This window comes from Corvus cornix, chromosome 13, assembly GCF_000738735.6.
Source record: "Corvus cornix cornix isolate S_Up_H32 chromosome 13, ASM73873v5, whole genome shotgun sequence".
Taxonomy (NCBI): Eukaryota; Metazoa; Chordata; class Aves; order Passeriformes; family Corvidae; genus Corvus; species Corvus cornix.
The window spans coordinates 6,490,863-6,512,379 of record NC_046343.1 but is presented as its reverse complement, the minus strand read 5'-3'; the positions used below and the strand labels follow the sequence as shown (position 1 = coordinate 6,512,379).

Here is a 21,517-nt window from a genome sequence, read left to right as displayed (position 1 = left end):
GCAAAAAGCAACAACCAGGAGGAAGTTGCAGCGCAGTGACTTTGAGACTCACCATCTTCTCAGGGATGTTTTGTGGCTCAGATGGCTCCACTCCACCCAGAAAACAGGAAGGCAACAAAACCTATAATGCAGAGAGTCTGGGAATCACATATTTTAAGGCTAGAAGGTGATTGTGAATCATTTCATCTCAACTCTTTCATCTTGCCAGCTCACAGAGTGCAGACTTGCACTCCCATTACATTGGCACAAGACCCATAACCTTTGTGTGATCATCCTACCTTGCTTTAAAGACTTTGAGTGAAAGACACCTCCACAAAGCTGTAGACAAACAATTTTAGTAGGTAATTGCTCTTGTAAAAAGCAGATCTAATGCTTTTTGTATGTACTCCTTTACCTTTCTTTCTGTCTTTGAATATATTTCTAGCCTTGGGCAGTGACCTCCCTTCAAGTTATTGTTTGACTCTTTTTGTAAGTTTTTTTCTTCATTTCAAATATGTGCATTAGTCCTGATATAGAATACATTAATTAAAAGATTTTAGAACAAAGTTAATGTTTTCTACTTAAAAAAACCACTTGCTGTAGCTATTTTTTTCTAACAAGTTCTTCCTTCTCTTAATTTAAATAAGCCCATGTGTACAGAGCCAGGGCTGTTGTACTCTTTCCCAGTATTTCCTAAGGAAAACTGCTGGCCACAAAACACTTCACTAAGCTGGTTTGACTCGACCCATATGGCCATTCTTTCAATGATAAAAGTATAAATTTCAAGTTTCTCCTTTCCCTGGTAATTTTCTCTCAGTTAAGAAAAAAATCTTTCTATCTTTCCCTAGAGCCAGAGATGCTCTGAAGACATGTAGGAACAATGAAATCCTCATCCTCAGCTGTTTGGATGCATTTTCAGGCTGCATGAATCTTTCTGAATGGTCTCCCACCCATCACATTTTTGTCAAATTTAATGCAAAACTTCTAATTTTTCTATTCATATAACACCTTTTTTGCTACTGTTTATCACAATTTCATCATGCTATCTAAAGTCTCATATAAATGCTGCAGGAATCTGCTGAACTTGTGATTTTATTGTCTGCATTGCTTTCTTCCTTTTTGCAGCAAGTTGAGTGAAAATTCTCTCATGTTCCTCATCACAGCTACACTGCTTTTGGTGTGTGCCACTGCCAAGAACAAAGCTGTAGCACTTAATAACAGAATTTTGTCATAGTCCTTATCTCTGGAAGCTACTCCAGTTTATCATTTTAATAGCAAATGGAGTGTTTTACAGAGTTGCCTGATAAAAGATCCCATAAGCATCTCTTTAGGGTTCTATTCTTCTCTTTTCCTCTCTCTTCAGCCAGAGCTTTCAGGGACTCTGACTTCCCCCACATCTTTTTAAGGCCAAGGTCAAGCTGAGTGAGAGCTGCTGTGGGACACCTCAGGTGTCAGACGTATGACAGAGCTTTGAGACAAAGCAATAAAGCAGAGTACAAAGGGTCTACAATGAACTAACAATGTCACGGTGATGAAGAAACAAAAGATGATGGGCTCTGGTGAAAAAATCCACTGCCAGTGTGCATTGCAGTTCAGGCTCCAGCCAGCTGGAATGGAGAAGAGAATGAAGGTTGTTTCTGTCTAATTTTACTACCCTTATTTCTGTTTCATAGAATGAAACAATCAGCTGTGATTTGTGTATGTTCTTCACCCAGGCAGGTTTCAAAAACCAAGGAAAACCTCATTTAAGTGGATGCATAGAGAAACAGCCCAGCAGCTACCAGTAAACAAATGACCAATTCACATTTAGAGTGCCCACCCATCCTGTGTTGTGGAGGATGTCCTTTAGCTGCTATGTCATGTCCCTTACACAGTAATAAATGGTTAAATACATTTCTGATAAGGTGCAAAGTGTTGCTCCAATCTGTAACAGGAAAACAGCCATGTCAGGGGTTCCAAGGAGCGTGAACATCCTGAAGTGAAGCCTGGCAAATCAGTTTTGGGGTTGTGTTTGTGGGGGGAAATTACTGAGATTGCTTCTGAAACAGGGATGGTGGCTGTGCTGGTGAGCATTAACCTGCAGTTGGGGAGGTGAAATAAGAGATGATTGATGGGCTAAAGGGAAACACAATTTTGTGTGAGAAAAGGTCTGCAGTGCATATGGGAATTTAGGGGCAGTGTAGTACCTGGCTTGGAAAATTGTGTTGTCTGTAGTTAATAAGGTGTGGATTTTTTGAGCTGAGATTTGCTTTGGTTTAGAACTTTCCCTTATTTCAAATCCAAGGGGTTGGAATTCATGCTAAGTAGGGAAAGGATTGAGCCATGCAAACTTGGACAACATCAACCTCCATGATGACTTTGTGAAGCTCTCAGGCCACGGACAACCACAGCCTAAAGCTGCTGTCATTGACTTGCAGAGTTCAACTTGCTACAGGCCATGTCCTAGAAATGTGGTCCAACCTTGTCCTGGGAACCTGAGCTTCCAAACATGGGCCACAGCTGAGTGTTACAAGTGTTTCCTACAGTCTGGTACAGAATGAAAAAGAGAGAAAGAACTTGTTGCCTTACAGTGTAAAAAATGCATTGAATATTAGTAATGAATGAATGGATGAAGGGTTTCCATCAATAAAATCTACTGAGATGAAAACATCAGCACTCATTTCTCAGGTTTTGTGAAGGGTGTGTGTTCAGATGAGTCTGAAATGCTTCTAATTAATGTTATCAAAAGTGTGACATTTAATTAACTCAGTAACACATTCAGCCTAATGATAACACATTTTGATTCACCACAGGCAGCACTGAGCTCTCCTGAGCAACTCCAAAGGTGGGGAGGACTGGGGCAAGGAGGAGAGCAGGAGTGCACAGAGATACACTTTTTGCTGCAGAAAGGCAGAGTGGCAAGAGAGCTGATTATGTTGTCAATCCCCATCTCACATCAGAGAGACATTCATGAGTTCAGAATATCTGTTATCAGATATTTATAACAATAATCTATTTTCCCAGGCTTAATTATTGTAGAAGTCATTTGCCACTGGAAGGAATAACAACAGGGCGCATTAGTTTCGTATTCTCGAGTCAGATCTGGTCAATGAAACGGTGCCTTTTTGACATTGAAACCTACTGCAAACGTTTTCTAAAACTGAATCAGCAAATGAATTTTTTTTTTTTAAATTTGAAATTGAAATTTCTGCTGTGTCATTCAGCTGATCAATAAGGAGTTATTCAGAAGAAGTAATGCAAGTGGGAGGGAGAGAGAACCCCACCTCCGCTGCGCTGTTGCTCCTGGTTTTGCTAAGTGTGTAACTGATTAGTCAGGTAGCAGCATGAAATTTCTTTCTCCACAATATTTATGTAAATTTAAATGCTTTTCAGAGACATCTTACTTAGTTTAAATAAATAAATAAAATGAACTAAGATGAACGGGGACTATGCTTAAGCATCCTATAGATATTTGATCACATGGGATGGTTCTGTGTCTCAGAACTACAATGAAAATATGCCATTGGCCCTTTAACTTTTTTAGGACTGACTCTCCCACGCTCAATCTATGACATGAGTTCTTAAGTGCTCTCAGAAATAGCAACAATAATTTGTTCTGTGTGCAACCTGCCCAGCTGGATGAGGTAAAGAAGCTCACGAGTGAAAGAGAAGTTTTCTGAAGGTGTTTTTGATGACTCACTCTTCATTGCAGGAAAGCTACAGGCAGGAATGAAGCTGGGAAGATGGGACTGGAGAAATTATCCAAGAGACCCAAGGACAGAGCCAGGGGGGATGCAGCTGAGCAAAGATCAGCACAAGGAGTATGGCAAGCCACAAGTTCACAGATGTTGTGCCTATCAGGTGTGTTTGGTGGCAACTCATTAATCCATGCCCTTGGAGATTCAGGTCTGCAACTTTTCCCTGACTAAAACTCAGCCTCCGTGGGTTTCTGTTTGTACCAGTTAGGAGTGGCTTCAGATTTTAGGTGGGACATCAGGCTGTCAGTCAGGCCAGTGCTGTTCCCATCTCATAAACGGGTGCTGAGGGTTTGAGGGTGAACGGGCTGAGGAGGACAAGGCTGGGTCCCTCCACAGGAGCTGACCCTGGCAGCTGTTCCAAGCCATGGGCTGCATCATGGGAGGTGGACGGTGACTTATTACTCCTTCAAGGAATTTTATGTGCATAGTAACAGGCAGAGGAGGACCGCAGTGTCCCTGCAGCAGGACCATCATGGCAATTACTGCCAGGGTTACACTTCCACGGCAGAAGTATGCATGTTAAAAAGGGGGCTGTGCATGGGGACGGGACCCACGGACATTCTGGCATGTGAGAAATGAGTTGAAGGACCGCAAACAATGGAGCCAAGGTCCCTTCCCGAAGATGTATGAGGGGGTGTTGGATGCCTGGAATCTCATTGTTGTGGGGGTTTTGTTCTTCCTTCTTTTTCCTTCTTTCCTTGCATGCGAGCGGGAAAGGGGCGGGGAAGGAGGGCGGGAGTCGCTCCACTGCCGTGCTGGGTGCCAGGCTCGCTACTGCAGTACCGTACTCAATATTCTGATCACCTTGCAAGTCAAGGAGCCTTGTGGAGCCTGCAGTGGTGTCAGAGTGAAAAACGAGCCACGCCATCACGCTTGGCCAGGCGGTGGCTGCCTGCCCGCAGCGAGTGCCAGCCTGCAGCGTCTTCCTTTGACAGAAACCCACTCTGAACGGGGTGGTGGGCTGGTGTCCGGCGTTTTGCTTTTGTTCGTGTTTATAACACTATTTCCCAGCACATTTAAATGAGAGGTTTCACTGCAGTGGTTCACAATGCCGGGGGCTTGAACTCCTTGTCTCTTAGGAGTCTTGGATGCCTCCCACGGTTTGGCAGTCATTTGTGAAGAGGTAGGAAGGAGTGGGCTTGGCTGAATGTGGTTTTGGATGTGTTTTCTTCTCCCTCTGTTGCTGTTTGACATGGAGTGAGCTGGAGGAGGCAGTTCCCCGCAGTGAAAGGCAGAAGGAATGCACCAGTGTTTGTGTACGTATCCATGTGTGGAGCGAGGAGCTGGCTTTTCCATAGGGAGGAATTGCAGTGGTGAGAGTTACCCAGACCCCTGGGTGCTGCTAACCCAAGCCATTGTCTTTTATTTTATTTATTGTTCATGGCAAAGGCATTGCCTAGGCAACCATGATGCTTCTCCACTCTTGACTGGCGCATTCTGCGTCATTGGGGTGGGACACAGAGCAGCCGAAGGAGCAGGACAAGTGCTGCTGCTTGGCTCAAGGCACTCAGAGACTGACAGTGCTGGTTAGAGGCAACTGCACATCAGGAAAATGCTGCTCAGGGTTTTTCCTGTGCTGCTCTGTCACTTCACTCAGAAGAAGCGTGCAGCACCTCCTTGTTATCCCAGGGCTGGTCCATCTACTCATGGCTCGGTTGGGTGCTTCAGTTGCAGTCTGCTGTTCCCCCTGGCATTTTGGTCATGACATCTAATCTCTGCAGTGCTCACACAAATAGTTCTTCGCTTGCAGCAGCCTCCAGCCTGCCAAGATGACTTTGTGCCACCGCCAGGGAGGGAGGCAGAGGGAGTGACTGGTTGCCTGTTAGGTTACACGTTCCATTCCCAGCGCCTTTCCTATCAGCGCAGCTGCTAGAATGAAAATCATTCCTTCCCTCGTGGCTAGAGAACTGCCCAGTTATGAAGGCTTGTGATGGTAACTTCAGGGCTGACCCACAAATAAAATGATCCAATTGCTCATCCAGCCCTGGAGAACAAGGAAATAACACCCTCTGGGAGCTGTATCAACATCAGCATGACCACCCTGCATGGAGACTCTCCTTTATGTCTGTCCTCTGAGCTTAGGACAAGGTTCCCAGTGTGGAGGGAAGAAGCCCTCAATAAAATTAATTTCCATCATGACCACAGCAGTGCAAGAGTTTCTATTTGCACAAGGCACAAACACAATTATATCCTGAATATGGAAGCCATCTACCAGCTTGTGGTGAGACCTGCTTTGATCTGCTCAGGAAATTCCAGGGTGGATGTCTGTCTATCTGTTAATCCGTCTATCATTTAGAGAGGGAAAGAAAGAAAGGAGAGAAAGAAGGAAAGAAGGAGAGGGAGAAAGAAATAAAGAAAGAGAAACTGCTTATTATTTCTTTAGCTGCACGTCCCTGGAAATCATTCTGCATACTAGTTTATTACAAGTGGCTTAGGCTAATGGAACTGTGATGATGTGGAGTCATGAGGCCAGGAATATTTTATTAAAAATGTGTTGACATTATAGCTAACCATTAAGCTTGTTATCCATTCCTGTCTTGGGATAGAATGAAAGGTGGTGTAAAAGTTTTGCTGCTCAGTGTACAGGTCACATACAAATCAGCATTCTGGCAAAAGAATACAAAATGTTCCACAATGTGGAATTGCTCTCATGAGGACATTCTGAATGACCCATTCAGATGCATTTCTTCTTAGAACATCCCCTTGGGTCCAAGCATATAGTCAAAATGTTTTGAATTTTTAAAGCTCTTGCACAGTTTTGGGGTTTCTTCCTGTGAATTTTTTATCTTGCCTTTTTTTTTTTTTTTTGCATGTTCACCATTTTTCTACCATCCTGTGGTGGTATCAGCTCAGAAAATCTTCCTGCAGGGTTGTTTCTAAATCAGTGTTTCATAGTTTTCTTGTTCTCCAAACTGCTGTGCTACCAAGAAATTCATGCCTCTTTCAATTAAGTATTTATGGAAAGGGGACAATAAGACACTATCTAACAGAGAGTGGTTAGAAGTGACAAATTTTTAGTTTTGAGTGAGAAGAATGAAGGAGAATCTTATGCTGATAACAGAATTTTTTTGGAGGTGATGATGAAACCTGTTCAGAAATACTTGGTTTGGTCTCTCTGAAATACTTGATTTCAGCCAAAATATAAAGCTACATTTTATTTTAGGTCTTTAAGTGCAATTTTAATTTTTATTGATGCTTCCATACTCTGGCTCCAAAATAAAATCAAGTATATTTATATAATGTTGAATTGAAATGTACCACAAATTTCTAAACAATACTTTTTGGGGCAATAAATACTGAATTAAAATATTACAACAGTGGAGAAATAAATGACCTTTTTTTCCATTCACTGAAAATCATTCCCTGAGTCTGCCAGGAACCATCATAAATTATGCACTTCCCTCTTCAGGGGAGCTAGTTTTAGGCATAGGTTTTGCAGCAGTTGTGTGGTTTTGCCCCATCTGCTCCCAGGGATGGAGAGTTTGTATCGTGATTTCCATGGCTGGCTGAAATGTTTCTGTACTCAGGGAGGTTGGAGCGAGGCAGGAGCCAGAGCCAGCCCTGATCCGGAGCATCGCTGGCGCTGGGCACACAGCACTCAAAGTGATCTTGTCACAACAGGCTGCTCAAAATTTGTCCTGATGAGAATTTCCTGGAACTGACAGGAATCCCTTGAGGGGGAAAGAAGGATGACTGGAAGAGTGCCAGGGAGGTGCTGCTTTCTCAGGTGGATGGAAGCATGTCCTCCACGTGTGGCTACTGACACTGGTGATTCTTCTGACCCTAATTATAGCCCTGATGCTGGGCTTAAGGCCAAAGGAACACCCTCAGCTATTAGAAAGTGTGATCCCCCTCTTCCCACCCATGTTTCTACATGAGAAGAGAGTAGGGGATTCTTCCTGATCCAGGAAGATGTATGTTTAAATGATGTCCCATTCCTGATTGAGCACTGGCCAGCACCAAGTAAAAAATGGTATTCCCTTCTAGATTTAATTTTCTTCTGTTTTTTTTTTTTTTTTAATCTCACCCCACAGCAAATGAGTGAAGTGAACTGCACAGACAGGTCCAAATTAGTAACTGGCTGGAAGCGTGCCCAGGGGCAGCAAGCACCTGAGGGGATGGGGAGGTGGTGTTAGGCATGGACGTGGAGCCCAGCTCCCAAGGTGAAGCTGCCCTTCCGAGTGCAGGCAGGCTGTATGTGAGATCAACACCTCCTCCTTGTTGGGAGTCTTGTGCTTCAGTGTACTAGTTTGAAAGCAAACCAGTGGGAGGCACCAAGTCAGAATAACAATTTAATGGAGAAATTAAAAAAAAGGAAAAAAAAAACCTAAAAGAAAACACTGGTTCAAACTGACAGAGTCAAGATACAACCTGAGTCCCTGTTAGGCAGGGTGGTGGTAGCAGTGTGGTAGAATGGTGGCTGCAGTCCTCTGAAGCGGTGATCCTGTAGAAAAGGATCTGCTCTTCCTCCAGGCCCAATGGTGGCTGTGTAGCTCCTGTCCTCTGGAAATCCAGTGGAAAGGGTTCTCTCTGGTGTTCAGAGTCCCAGATTATATCCACGATGGGATGCTTGGTTCCTCCCTCTGGGTGGAGCATCTCACAATGGGGTAATGAGTCATGAGGCCAAGTGTTGATTAGGCTCATTAACAGAAGATAGTCCGGAGGGAGTTACCTCTGAGTCAGGGGCAGGACAATGATGGGCCATTAACAGAAAGATAGTCTGGGGGGAGGAGGCAAGGAAACACTGCCCCACCTGATTTCAACAGCTCATGAGGATGGTAATAGAATACACTGCAACCCAGGACATTCAGCCTTGCTCTGGCCCTGCTTTTGACCCTTTTGCTTCACTGGGTTGTAGGGCTGATGGGAGGGAAGCAAAGCTAATGAGCAATGTAATTGTCAGATATTTTGTGAAGAAGGCTACTCCACCACCTCAAATATATCCAGTTTCCTCTGTACCTGTAGCTCTCCGGACACTTGATCATTTAATTATTCCTCTCTGGCAGGTGCAGGGCCCCCCTCTAGTGACAAATGATTTACTGACTCATGTGACTTGTATTCAGTATGTAAGTTCAGACTGTAGCCTCAGCTCCATCCCCTGGGCTCTGCTCCAGCGATGCAAGAAGGAGAGGGAGCTGATCTAAAGAGTTAAAGAGGGTTCTTGCATAACGAACAGAAAACTGGAAGGGAACATCCAGGCCAGTCTGCAATCCAATAAACCTGAGTGTCAGAATCCCAAAAAACTGGTTGTGAGCAGCACAAACCACAACAGCCTGGTAGCTGCTCTGGTCAGTATGCCCAGGATGATGACCAGAGGTATGGGGAGGGTGTCAAGATGACCCAAGTATCACTCTAGAACATCTTTCCCATTCAAGTTGCCTTAAAAAATATTGAGTTTTGTTCTATGAGGAATTTCACGTCCAGTTGCCTCCCTGACTCTTCAGAAGCAGGGAATTTGGTAGCTCTGGTGCAATTGTGGTAATGGGGAAATCTATAGACTCGTAAAGTGAAGTGTTCCATTTACCTCTGGACCATCCCATGGAAGGACATGGATCATTCCATCAGGAAGGTGGCTCCAGAGGGCTTTTGGGAAGGCTATCTATGTGCCCTCTTGACAAAAACTAGCAGAGAAGCACTTGAGAAACCATCTACACGGAAAAATACAGCGCCAGCATTTGGTCATGTTGCTTTTAGGAGGTGACAGTGAGATGTGGGCAGGGTTCCTGCTACTGCATTGTGAAACCTCACCTGAGCTGTGCTGTTGCTTTATTCTGCATTTCTCTTGGGCTACCAGGCAAACACCAGGCTGCTGTCAGGCTCCATGGTCTGGCGTGATCCATCTCCAGCATGTCCATGCTGCTGCTGCTGCTGCTGCTGCAGGGAACTGCACTCCCCTAAAACCTCCATGGCTGCTGCCATGACTGACAGCAGCAGTGCACCGTGGCTGGGAGCTGAGCAGCCTTCTGGGACAGACACTGCCCTGCTTTGGGTGATTCATGCCTGAATAATGTCCTTTCACTTCCAGAGAGAGGTGGTGTGACAGGCGCGCGCTCCATGCGTTCCGACAGGGAACCTCTACATCAGCCGTGCCAGGGAATTTGAGCAGATCTGGGGCTCCAGTTCCCTTCCAAATGTGACAGGGCTGTGTAAATAAATAATCCCAATCTACATAATTATCTCTTTTTCAGGAAGTCATCACATAAATTAGGCTGATATCAAGGGATGCTGCATGTGGAATTCATGCATCCAAAGCCGGGCTCTCCTCGGCCTCGCTGCCTGGGCGCTTTGAGAAGGGTGAGATTTTGTGCGCTCTTGAACATCACATCTGAGGAAGATCAAATGCTTGTATCATTTTCACCAGAAAAATGCTATCCACGGCAGACTTCCAGTGGTGATTGAAAGTGTGAATTCTCATGCAAACAGATTCCTTTGCATACAGTCATCTGGGAACTGGGCCTTTGATTTTCATTTATTATTCTCCCTGGCAGCATGTTCAGTCAGTATGCAGATTTCCTCCTTCATTCAATTTTCAGTGGGCAAGAAGACTACAATTAGTCATATTATCATCAATGTGAATGAAAGGGAAACACTGAACTGGATCTTTACGAGCCTGCATTTGCGGCGAGATGATGCAGATTCATTACACATGAGTAAGGTATTAAAAAAGAGCTTCAGGCTGACTGCACTTGGCTCCTTACTTTCTCCCTCCTTTGTGGACCTTCTTGTCTTTTGCTGCTATTCCAGACCTTCTCACCAGGTCAACCTAGACAGGAGAATGGCTGGATGGGACAGACTTGTACCTTGCAGAACTGATGAGGACAAATAACACAGAAAGCTGGCTGGAGAAGCAGCCAGAGGGTTGCTGAGGAGAGACCACTGCAAGCCAGGCCTAAGTGTGTTTCCAAAGATGCCTCCCAGCTGAGCCTTGCTGATCTGGGACCTACGTGCCAAAGCACACAGCTCAGAAGCTGGTTGTGCTGCAAGACAGGAGATAAGCACAACAGGCAAGGGGATAAAGATACACATTTTACAAGCAGGATTTTTAGGGATGGAGTAAGGAACTATGTTTTCTTTTCTCATGAACTCATTTCACAGGGTTTGGATTGAATTAGCTGTGTTGAAAGGAGGATTCAGATTTGTGGAATTTGTCTCCGTGCTCCCTTGCATGCTATCAGAGCTAATTTAGGTGTTGTGTGTACTTGCATTGCTCTGAAGGTGTTGAGATCTCTAGGGCACACATTCACATGCTGGAACTGATTCTGATGCCTCATTTGGTTAGAAAAAAATTGTAATTTCCCTGATTTATAAGAAGAATGGGGATTTGGGAGTTGACCGGAGTGTTGTGCCATGCTTATATTTCCATGCTGTTAATAAATCAGAGAGAAAAAGAAATTAAAGACAGATATTTTCTGCTTCCCTCATGCTGAAACGTTATTAATTTACCAGATAAATTCATTTGGGATAACCTTGTAATTTCCTCAACTTCATATGGTGACATTTCCATGGCTTAGCAAGTCCTCTGGCAGCAGCGTGCTCTGACTCCACATATTGGTGAGGATCCTCAAGGTGCAGATTAGCTGAGTCTCTCCAGCCCTGCACGAGGCCACAGGGATACAGCACAACTTCACAGAAATCAGAGCAAAGAAATGTTATTTTTCCACAAGCAGCCACACATGGGAGTCAAGCATTTTGCGTGGCTTCTCTGAAGGCTAACAAGGAATATCTGAGGGCTGCACGCTCAGTAACCCCAGTGCAACCCAGCTGTTCCCAGCACATCCCTGCCTTCCTGGTTTTGTGAAACATGTGGGATGCCCATGCCTTTGGGACTGAGCCACTGGGGTGAAATGGGCAGAGCAGACACACACATGGAACATGACTGCAGGACTCTTGTTCTGTTAGGAAACCAGGCAAAATGAGGCTTCACTTCCAGCAGGAAACTGCTGCTTTGACTTCTAGCTGTCCTTGTTTTATGGACCCCTTTCTCCTCACCAGGATCCTCTCCCAAGCTCCCTTTTTTTTGTTTTTCCTCTTCTCTTTCTACATTTTGGTTCCTATTTCAGTTTCCTGGTGTGATGTTTATTGCAGTAATGAATGCAGGGAGTCACGTGGCTGGTGGCAGGTACTGACCCTCCTGTCATCACACTGCTGCTGTCCCCCCAGCCTGACAAACCCAGCTGCTCTGCTGGCAGTCTGTGAGCCTGACACTGATGGTTTGCCTCAGTTTGGCATTGTGGTGTGCTCTCCCTACTCTAATTTGGGTGGTTTTGCAACCATCCCTGATGAATTCTGTAAAATTTGGACTGCTAACTCATTAAAGTATAGCTTTTAATCAGTAGGTTCTTCATCCCTCCCTTTTGCCTTAGCTGCTAATACTGTAAGCTATTTAAACAGTGGAATTGCAGAGCTATTGTCTGAAACTCTAGGTGTTCCAATTAATTAATGTGAATAGAAATTATACTAACCAATCTCACCCTGGTGCTAGGGCATTTGACTGTATCAGGAGACCACTCATTGTATATTTCCTATTTTAATTTCATATTTGGGTATGTAAGAGGCCCTGGAGTGAGTCTCTGAAGATGACTCCTGGAGAAGCCTGCACGTCTGGATGATTGCTATGTTTAACCTGTTCTTCTGGCCATGGAGGAATCGAATCTCTGCTCCTCAGCTGGTGTGAGGAACCTGTTTTCATCCCTTATGCTTACCCAGTGCTTCCCAAATTCGATCTCTTGCACCTTCTGTTACTCTGACGAGGGTGAATATTCCCAAGCATAAGATCTGTGGACATTCAGCTGAAAGTAAATAAGATGTGGGGTGCTTTTTCCACCAGAATCCTTTGACCGGGCCATGCCAAATCTCACGATGAAGTGTGAACGATCCCTCCCTTTCACTGCTGAGTTTGTCCGAGATAGACCATGTCATCAGCACTGATCCATCACATTTGCATTGTCTCAGCTGCACTTGTGGATGGGGGATGTTTAGCTGGGAGAAGGTATTTCCTCTCACAGTACTGTGTGAACACTGGCCAGCAATCAGACGTCTTGTGCAGATAAGGGCTAATTCCTTCTATTTTCAGAGACCAGAGACACAAAGGGAACAGCAGACAGAATTTGCTAAGCCAGTGTCTGAGGGAAACAACCTTCCCATCCTCTGGCAATGAACAATTTAGGCCTGTAGTCATGCACATGTAAATCTTTTAATCTCACACCCCGAACACTCCCCAGCACACTCCCCATCCTGGGCCTGCCTGCTCCCTCCTCCCCTTCTTTCTTCCACATCTCCATCTTCAGCCTCTTCCCTCCTGCCAATCAGCTGTCCCTAAGTCCATGGGAGTTGTTGCAGCAGGGTTCTGTGTGCCAGGAAAGATTATTCTTGACTGGTTGCCAGGTCTCCTGCTCTTGCTCTGGCACGCAGATAAAATGTTAATAGGGCCGAATGTATTTGACACTAAGGGTGAAACAGGCATGGAGCCTCTTGCCATCCATCTAGCAGCTGCACTGGCTGGGTCCTTCCAGTTCAGTTTTGCTTGCTAAAGAGGACCTGATGGGGGACTTTCAGGTTTGACCGAAGCCAGGGATTACATCTTCCTTGTGGCAGGAAGCTTAAGCAATGTCACCTGCTTGCTGATGGGTACGCACAGAGGAAATTATTTTGTAAGGACAAGCCTGGAATTCTTTTTGCTGGACCTGCTGATATGGATGTGGGAAGATCTGAAGTAGGTTAAAATGTGTTCTGTGTTCAACTCTGATGATTTTTGCAAGTGTTGAGGCTTCCCAGCAAGGCTGAGTGTTGGCTGAGGTCGGCCCAAGTACAGGACAGAAGTCGGGATCCACCATTCCTCACAGCACAGTTTGGGGCAGGAAGAAGCTGCTGCTCAGGTTCAGCCAGCCAAGTCTCTCCAGGTCTTGCCAAAGAAGAAGGTCAGAACTTTTCCTACATTTGATGTGGCCAGCAAAGCAGAAGGAGAATGTTCTTAATTAAGCCCTGGTGAGAGCGTCTCTGCATCTGGACTGATAGGATTGCGTTGCTTTCATTGTTTTCTCTTAAGGTGAATTCCAGCCTGAAACACATCTGGCTGAAGATTGTTTCCTTTTAAAGTTCCTAATGGAGAACTTCCTCTGTAAATTCTAAAAGTAGGTTATATTTTGGCTTTGGCAACTCCCTTTGCTAAGTCAGGAATGGTCTCATTCCAACCACAGAAGCAGACAGAAATCTGAGGAGAGGGCAGACAAAGAAGGTGCTGCCTCTTGAGCAAGGAAGGTTGGGGGATCTGAACTGACCTGATTATCCACCTTTCACAGCTTCTGGTAAAAGCCTGATAATCTATCTTCACAGTGGAAAAATAGTGTCATCATCCCTGATGGATTATTCCCTTCCACTGGTGTAAAGTGGGGAGGGATGAAACCTCTGAGGTGTGGGACTGGTTGTTGCTGGACAGAGGTTTGCTACGGCCTGTACACACCTGGAGCATGTCCTACAGGCATGGTAATTCCAGGTGACCAAAGCTTTGGTCCGGTGCAGAAATACAAGCCCAGTAACTGTGTTTTTCTGCAGAGTAGCAAATAATTTTGTTCCTCAGATGCACATGCCGGACCACTTTTCATTGATAATTATGATGCACTCGAGGGAAGGAGTCTTTTAATGGGGAAATGCATTTTTTTTCAGACAGCATGCAGTTTCTCTCTTCCTTCCCTCCCCCTCAACAGTATGCAATAAACTCATCATAAGATTTATTAATGAACTGTCATGGTGATTTCCTTGAGTATCTTATTTAGCTGGAAATTACTCTAGGGACCATACCCTGTATATGCTGAAATCAGTGGAAAATTCGCACCTACTTCAAAAAACTGTAGGTAAGACCCGTGAGTAATTAGGGAAAAACAAGAGCTCAGATGGTACCATGGGCTGGGGGACAAGCAGTGTTCTAGCAGGGAGTGAGGAGAAGCTTGGATACAGCTTATTAATAACATCATGATCTCCAGAGGGTCTCCTGCCCTGTGTCCAGTGCAATCACAAAGCAAAAACTCAGAAGAGTCTTGGCCTAGAGCAGGCAGATACTGGTGATGATTGTGGCCTGGCTTACAATAACTCGAGTGAGTAGGGATCTTCCCTGGGAATACTGTAATTGAAGTATTTCTCATTTGGTTCAGCAAGAAAGAGACAATATTTAACATGTTAACCTATTAACATCCGCTTAAGCATTGCTAAGGGACAGTGCCAGAACTCTGAGCTCTTAAAATGCTGCCCAGGTTGCTTCTGAACTTTCAGGATTGATCTGAAAAGGTTGGCAGAAATGAATCTCTAACACTTGCTGCCATTAAAAAGTGTCATTCTGGGATGCAGGGAGAATAGGAATGATGTATATGGTCAGGAATGAGCTTCAGGAGGTGACAGGAAAGGCAAGCAGCAGCTGCAGGTGGCAGTAGTCTTTGTTTTAGAAAATCCTCTCCTCCCTTCTCCCCTCTGACTGATTTAGCACGTTGGAAGGAATTACTCACAGAGCAAGTGCGAGCAGTGTGGTTTGGTTGCTGGATCCCAGGAGGATGATGAGCTGTGCCTTTGCAAGTGTGAGCATTTTGAGCCTGGTGCTCCTGTGCTCAGGGACTGCACAGGGCTGCTGTGGTGTCTGGGGACACAGCTGTACACCTCGGTGTGCTGATGCCATCGGCCACCCTGGGGAGCGTGTGGGGCTCAGCCTCGTGGCACAAGCTCTCCTGGTTCTGGAGCAGTGGAGCTGCAGGCAGGGCTTGACTGCTTCTCTAGGAGAGCTGCAGTGTGAGTCTGTGCTGGGTTGTCACTCTTAGTGCTGCCACACACTGAGCACCTGTCCCCTGCTCCTCTAGAGCCACCACATCACCTTTTTTATGTCTTCAAAGCCTCCTGACTCCTCACCATGCATTTTGCCCTGGTGACTTTTGGCTCCTTTTAACATTAAATGAGTGTCTTGCTTTCAGAGGTCTTTGAGTGTTGATAGTTGAGGAAGATCAGCAGCCCACCAGTACTCTGGGAGGAAGAACACGTTCCCTCTCTCACATTCCCACTCCTTGGGAGATCTCTGGATCTGTTTTTGGTATAAAGTGTTTGGGAACGGTGTTTATAGGGAAGCTAATTCCCCCTAGAATGGACACAGGACTGTTGCTACTTTATCACTGAGAGTACCCAGGTGTAATTACTTTGAAGTGTAATCACTGAGCAATCAAGAGGCAATATAATTGGTACCTGGATGCAGAATATGTAATTACTGTGTTGTGTAGTGACAGGGTATTTGCCAAGCATATCTTCTGTAGTTACCAAGTAATTTAAGAGAATTTGCATGCTATTTCTTGTCTGAGAGACAGAAAAATATCACCCAGCTGAGATCTCTGCAGAGGACTATAAACTTTCTGCCAGCAGGATTTGTAAGCTTTTCCAAGCAAGCAGTGTTGGAAGAATTTGCTTTCTGCCTTTCCTTTTCTTTCCAATACAAAGGTTCTCTGCCTGCACAATGCTACCAAAGAAAAGTTTCCTTTTATTTCCTGCCATGTGGAACATGTGCGTCAGCCAGGAGATTCATTGGGAAGAGAGATAAATGAAGAGAGAAAAATTCATTTAATGAGAGGGATAAAAAACCACCCCAAACAGCAGGCTTTGAGATGTCAGAGCAAACTGCCCCATCCCCATCAAAGCCTGAGCTCTGAACATCTCACTGGGGCTTAAAATGTGGGACCTGAGGCAGGAGAAGTGAAGGATGCAGCTCCAACCTGTGTGTCACCAAGTGCAGAGGTGGAAACTGAGCATGCCTTTTGTCCGGAGTGCCGTGAGCTCAAAGGACAGCTTCAGCAGGATTCCTTCTGTACCGCAGTGGGGAACAACAAAATTTATGGCTGTACCTATGCTAATGACCTGCAGAGGCAAAGCAGCCATTTGTTTCGCGTAGCCCCTGTTAAAGCACAACAGCATCTTTCCCTTTTCTCTCGGTGGGAGAGTGATTGGTGTTTACAAACTGTCTTTTTCTTTCTGCTTTTGGAAATACCCTGCTCTGGTAAATCATGGAAAGCAGCCTGTTAGAGCTGTGTCCTCATTGACTCGGGATTGGGGGGGCAGGATCAGACAATATACATCACTGAGGTAGCTCTTTTCATCACTGCACTTGGCCTTAATTACATTATATTGCCCTCTCTAGAGAAATCTCCGACACTTTGGGCTTCCATAAAGCAATAGTTTATCTTCTTTTTTGTTAAATAGTAGCTACTCATTAGGGCAATACAACATGCTGCTTTTCCTTCACCTTCTAATGAGGTTGTGCTCCTGCACATCCTGAGTATAAATAAACCAAGGTTTTGGTACTTTAGCTGTTGAGTTTTTGGCTTTACCTAGGAAAAAAAAACCCACCACCACCAAAACCCAAAAAACAAACCAAAACAAAACAACCTAAACCCCCCCCCCCAAAAAAAACCCCAGAAAGCAGATATATTAGATATATTCTCTTCTGGTATCTTTCGTTGCTGTTTTGCAGCATTTGATTTTGGAGGAGTTGCTGTTTTGTTACTGATACCTTGCAGCCAATGCTAAAAAGGTGAACCACAGCCACCACATTTTCTGCAAAATGAACTTGTCTAATCCTTTGCATTCAAACCAGCCCTCACCTCTCTATTGATAAATACAGCTTATGCTCCAGTCCCAGGGAATGCAAATACTGTTTGCAGAAATAGTGCTATCCTGGCTACTTCTCATTATCGTGTTTTTATTGCCAGGGATCCTGGAGCTTTTTAGTAGCTACAGAATCAATAATGCTGTGACATTCATACATTTCTCAATGCTACTGTGCATGGTGCAGCATCAAAGTGCTGGTTCTCAGGGGCTCTACCTGATAGTGATACTTGTGTACTCATATAATCCTTTTTATCTATAGTTTACAGATCTTAATTAAGATTTACAACGCTATTGTGAAGTGGATCTTCATGTCTGGGCAGACCAGCACGGCCAGATGCTGGAGAGGAGTATTTCAGAAAAGCTCAGGCTTTTTGTCAAAAGCACTCAGCTCTCACGGCAAGGAACTCCTTGGCAGCCAGGCTGCTTTGCAGGGAAATCTGCCTTTCTCTGAAGCCAGTACTTGAGACAGGGACTGCCACCCTGGAGTCCTGACATCCACCTTTGGTGATAATTCCCTGCTCCACTTGTTCCATTTTTTTGCAACGTTTTCTAAAAATATTTGATTTTTGAGAATCTGTTGCAACCAAGCCTTTAGCTTCCCTCCCCCTCTCAAATCTGTGGAGGTTTTTCTTCCAGACTTCAAAAATAACTAACTCAATAGTTATTTACTAAACAGCAAAAATAACTAAATAAATACAATCAGTTTGATTCACTCTAGCTTCTGGAAGCACTATTCTGGAGACAAGGAGGCCTCCAATTTCCTACATGAGTCATGATGTTCTTGGATTCAACCTATCAAACTATATCAGCAAATCATATTATATAATGTAATATAACAAGACACAACTGCCTGTGTTTAACCTAGAAAAGATTAAAAAACATGTCCTACCATGGTCATTGGGCTGTCCTGGCAAAATTGTCATTCTCTTTTCTGCCCAGCTGCTGCCCCTGCTGTCCTCCCCAACCTGCTGTGCTGGAAGAAAAGTGCCATTTTTAGGAACAAAGATCTGAGCAAGTCTGGTAACAGAGAAGCAAGTCCTGCTTGTGCCACTTCCCTGGTTTGGAGGCTGAGTGCTCTAACGTCGTGTCCAGGGTTTTGTCTTTTATAATGATGAGGAACCAACATCTCCTGGTTGAGAACAGATGCACTCACAGTGATATGGGAGTAGGGGGAGGGAGACTTTTGAACTGCTAGTGCTGCCTTGTTCTCAGTTTACATGTAAAGTAGAAGGAAAAGGGATGTGTAGATGTGATAAAGAGTCATTGTCCTTTTATTCTTCACCTGCACAGAATGAGGGAATTTGGAGTTTTTTAGCTCTGTTTCTGGGTCTTGCACTTGCCTGGTGTAAGGCACAACCCAGAATTAGTCTGGAGAATCTCTGGGAGGGGTTGAACTGGGGATAGGAGCATATTGCTGTTGTTTCTCCTTACCTTGGCCTCTGGGGATGCAGGAGAGGCTCCAAGTCAGTATTACAGCCCTGGTATCTGCACCCTTCTACTCAAAACCCCTTAATTGGAATCATCCATTCACCTGGGCAGTATTTACTGACTGGTGGCCAAGAGGAGCTTTCCACAGTGTTTCTGAGAGAGGAAAGCTGTGACCAGGGTGCAGCTCCCTGCAGTTTCCTTGTGCTGGCACAAGCCTGGCTGCAAGGGCTTCGTGTTTTTAACTAAAGTCTGAGGATATGGGAATGGAAGGAGAAACAGGCTTCAGTCTTTCAGCTTTCGCATTTCCTCCAGGGATTTCCCCCTTTTCTCTCCCAGAAAGATTTCCCCCTTTTCTCTCCCAGCGAGCAACAGCTCAGGAACAAATTTATTTTAGCACCTGTCCATCCTTTTGTCTCAGGTGTTGGCCTTGGCAGTGAAAAGCATCACGTTTGTTTGAGGGGCAGGCATTAGGCAGGAAGAACAGGAGCCAAGCAAGGCTTGTTTCAAGGGTGATTAGGAAAATTGTGCCTTAGGAATCACAGTCCAAGGGACAAATCACACCGAGCAGCAGGGGCATTAGTGCAATACACGATCAGGCAGGGCTGGAGAGGAAGCAGTGAAAGAGCCTGTCCAGGCTTCTGTTAAGCGTTACAATGATGCACCTCTCTGCAAAGCCATTATGGAGAAATGCCTCAGGAGAGAAGATTTTAATATATTTCAGCATGAGGTAAATGATCCCATGCTGAGAGGAGCCGGCACCCTCTCTGTGCCAGCCTCCACCACGAGCAGCCAGTCCCCAGGCAAAGCCATGGCTAGTCCTTTATGAAATGCAGCATAGGCTCCGGCATTAATATTGCTTTGCTACCAGTTACGCTTAAAAAAAAGAAAAAAAGGGGGAAAAAAAGGGGCAAAACTACAAAACAAGCTCTGAGAACAACAGCAGCAGCAAAATCCTCAAGCTGTGCTGGAACAGAAAGTAATTAAGAAATATTTCATATCTCTAAGCGGCCCTGAAATTTTTATTCCTGTGCATGAAGCTCGGTAGGCTCCTCACGGGCGGCGGCTGCTGCTGCTGCGTTTCAGTGCAATAAATCCTGTTGCCTTTGGAGCCTGACAGCCAGCCCAGGATGTGATCAGAAAACCAACAGGCACTCTCTGTAGGTTTATTCCTTGCCTGCATCAAGTCTGCTTATACCAACCAAGCCACTGCTCCCGGTCCAAACCAGTGGGCAAAACCCTGACCTGTCTTTGGGACATAAAGATGAGGAAGGGGGGAGGTGGTGTCAAGAGAAGGGATGTAGAAAGTGGGAATTCAGACAAATAAGCTCCCATTTGCAATACTTCCAGCCCAAGCCCAAGAGTCTCACCCAGTCTGAGTCCAGCCCTAGAAGTATTTATGGCCCTGTGAAGGCTGACAGATCCAGAGTTGAACTTATCTGGAATAAATAATGGTGTGCTTTAATCTCTCTTCCAATGAGCTGTGTCAGTGCATCCCAGACCGTGCAGCCTGAAGGACATAGCTCAGGGCTGTGCCTGGCATGGGGCTGCAGGACCTGGGGCTTGGTGTTGGTGTCCCTGGGTGGCCCTGCCAGCTGTCACCCCGCCTGGGTAAGCTTATCTGAGACCAAATGTCCTGCACAGTTGGCAGCTCCTCTGGGAGGAAGGCAGGGGAGTGGACAGTCTGTTTTTCTTTCTCCTATTCTTAATCATAAAAGAAAGTGTTTCTAAAGCTGTAACCCATATTATTGGGTTCTGTTCTAAAGCCGTTAACTGCAGGAGAACCTCTAGTTATACCTTTGGATTCAAACTGTTGTCTACAGGCTCAATTCTTGCATGTCTGAATCCTAGGGAATCCTCTTCCTCACCCTCCTTCCCAACAATCTGAGTCTCCACAAAATTCAGAGAACCTTGTGCATCCAGAAGGCTTGTGCTACAGCCATCCTACAGAAACCCAACAGAGCAAGTCTCTCCAGGAAAGAGCTGGAGCAGTAACAGTTATTAGCAGCTAAGCCCTTACATGTCACACACCAGGGCAGGGACAAGACCTCTCTGGGGACGTGACTGTCTCTGTCTGAACCAGGTGGCTCCTCCAAGCCCTTGCTCATGAGTCAGTTTGCAGTTTGTGAGTTCCATTTTCTTCCTTTTCCTCACGTTTGCCATCAGGTGAAGCAGGATGGATAGGATGTGGGGGAGTGACTCCACCCACTTTTTTGTGTTTCGAATTGGTTTTGAGTATGAGAAAATAAAAACAGTATTATTTTTAATCAAATGCTTCATTCTGACTGCAGCTTTTTACTCCATATTTTTGCAGCTTTTGCAGCCTGGTATAACTAAAATTTTGAAAAGGAAAAGTCATTTTAAGGTGAAAGCCCTTTTTTATTTAGAGCCAATCAAATGGGACTTTACTAATTATTTATTTTCATTAAGGACTTCAGCCAAAACTGAAAGTTTTTCTTTAGGCACTTTCTTGGGTGTTAAAGGCTCATCTTTTTTTCTAAAAATATGGAACTGGAATGGTGCTTGGGTACCTTCACTCTGTGGATGATTTTGTTCCTCTTCAAGTGTCCACAGCATAAAAGAAGCACATTGTTGGACCTTGAAAGTTTTCTCGTGAGGTTTTCGCTTGAGGAATGCAGAGGAAAGGCAAAGCCCCCAAAGCTCGTGGGAGGTGCTGGTTGAAGGCTGCTTCTCCTGGGTGTGCTGAAAGCTCAGCGCTTCCCTCTGTCCAGCTCCAATGTCCAAAC

At 45.1% G+C, this 21,517-nt stretch overlaps 1 long non-coding RNA gene across 4 annotated transcripts in view; it reads left to right on the top strand.

The window, feature by feature from the left end:
• Positions 1 to 21,517, top strand: part of LOC120410742 — a 168,439-nt gene that overhangs the window by 72,475 nt on the left and 74,447 nt on the right. For 3 of the 4 annotated variants that reach the window (XR_005603075.1, XR_005603072.1, XR_005603073.1), the window contains exon 3: positions 3,671 to 3,819. The exons of the other annotated variant lie outside the window; for it this stretch is intronic. This is a non-coding gene — a long non-coding RNA (uncharacterized LOC120410742). The remainder of the gene's footprint in view (positions 1 to 3,670; positions 3,820 to 21,517) is intronic. 4 annotated transcript variants of the gene reach the window in all.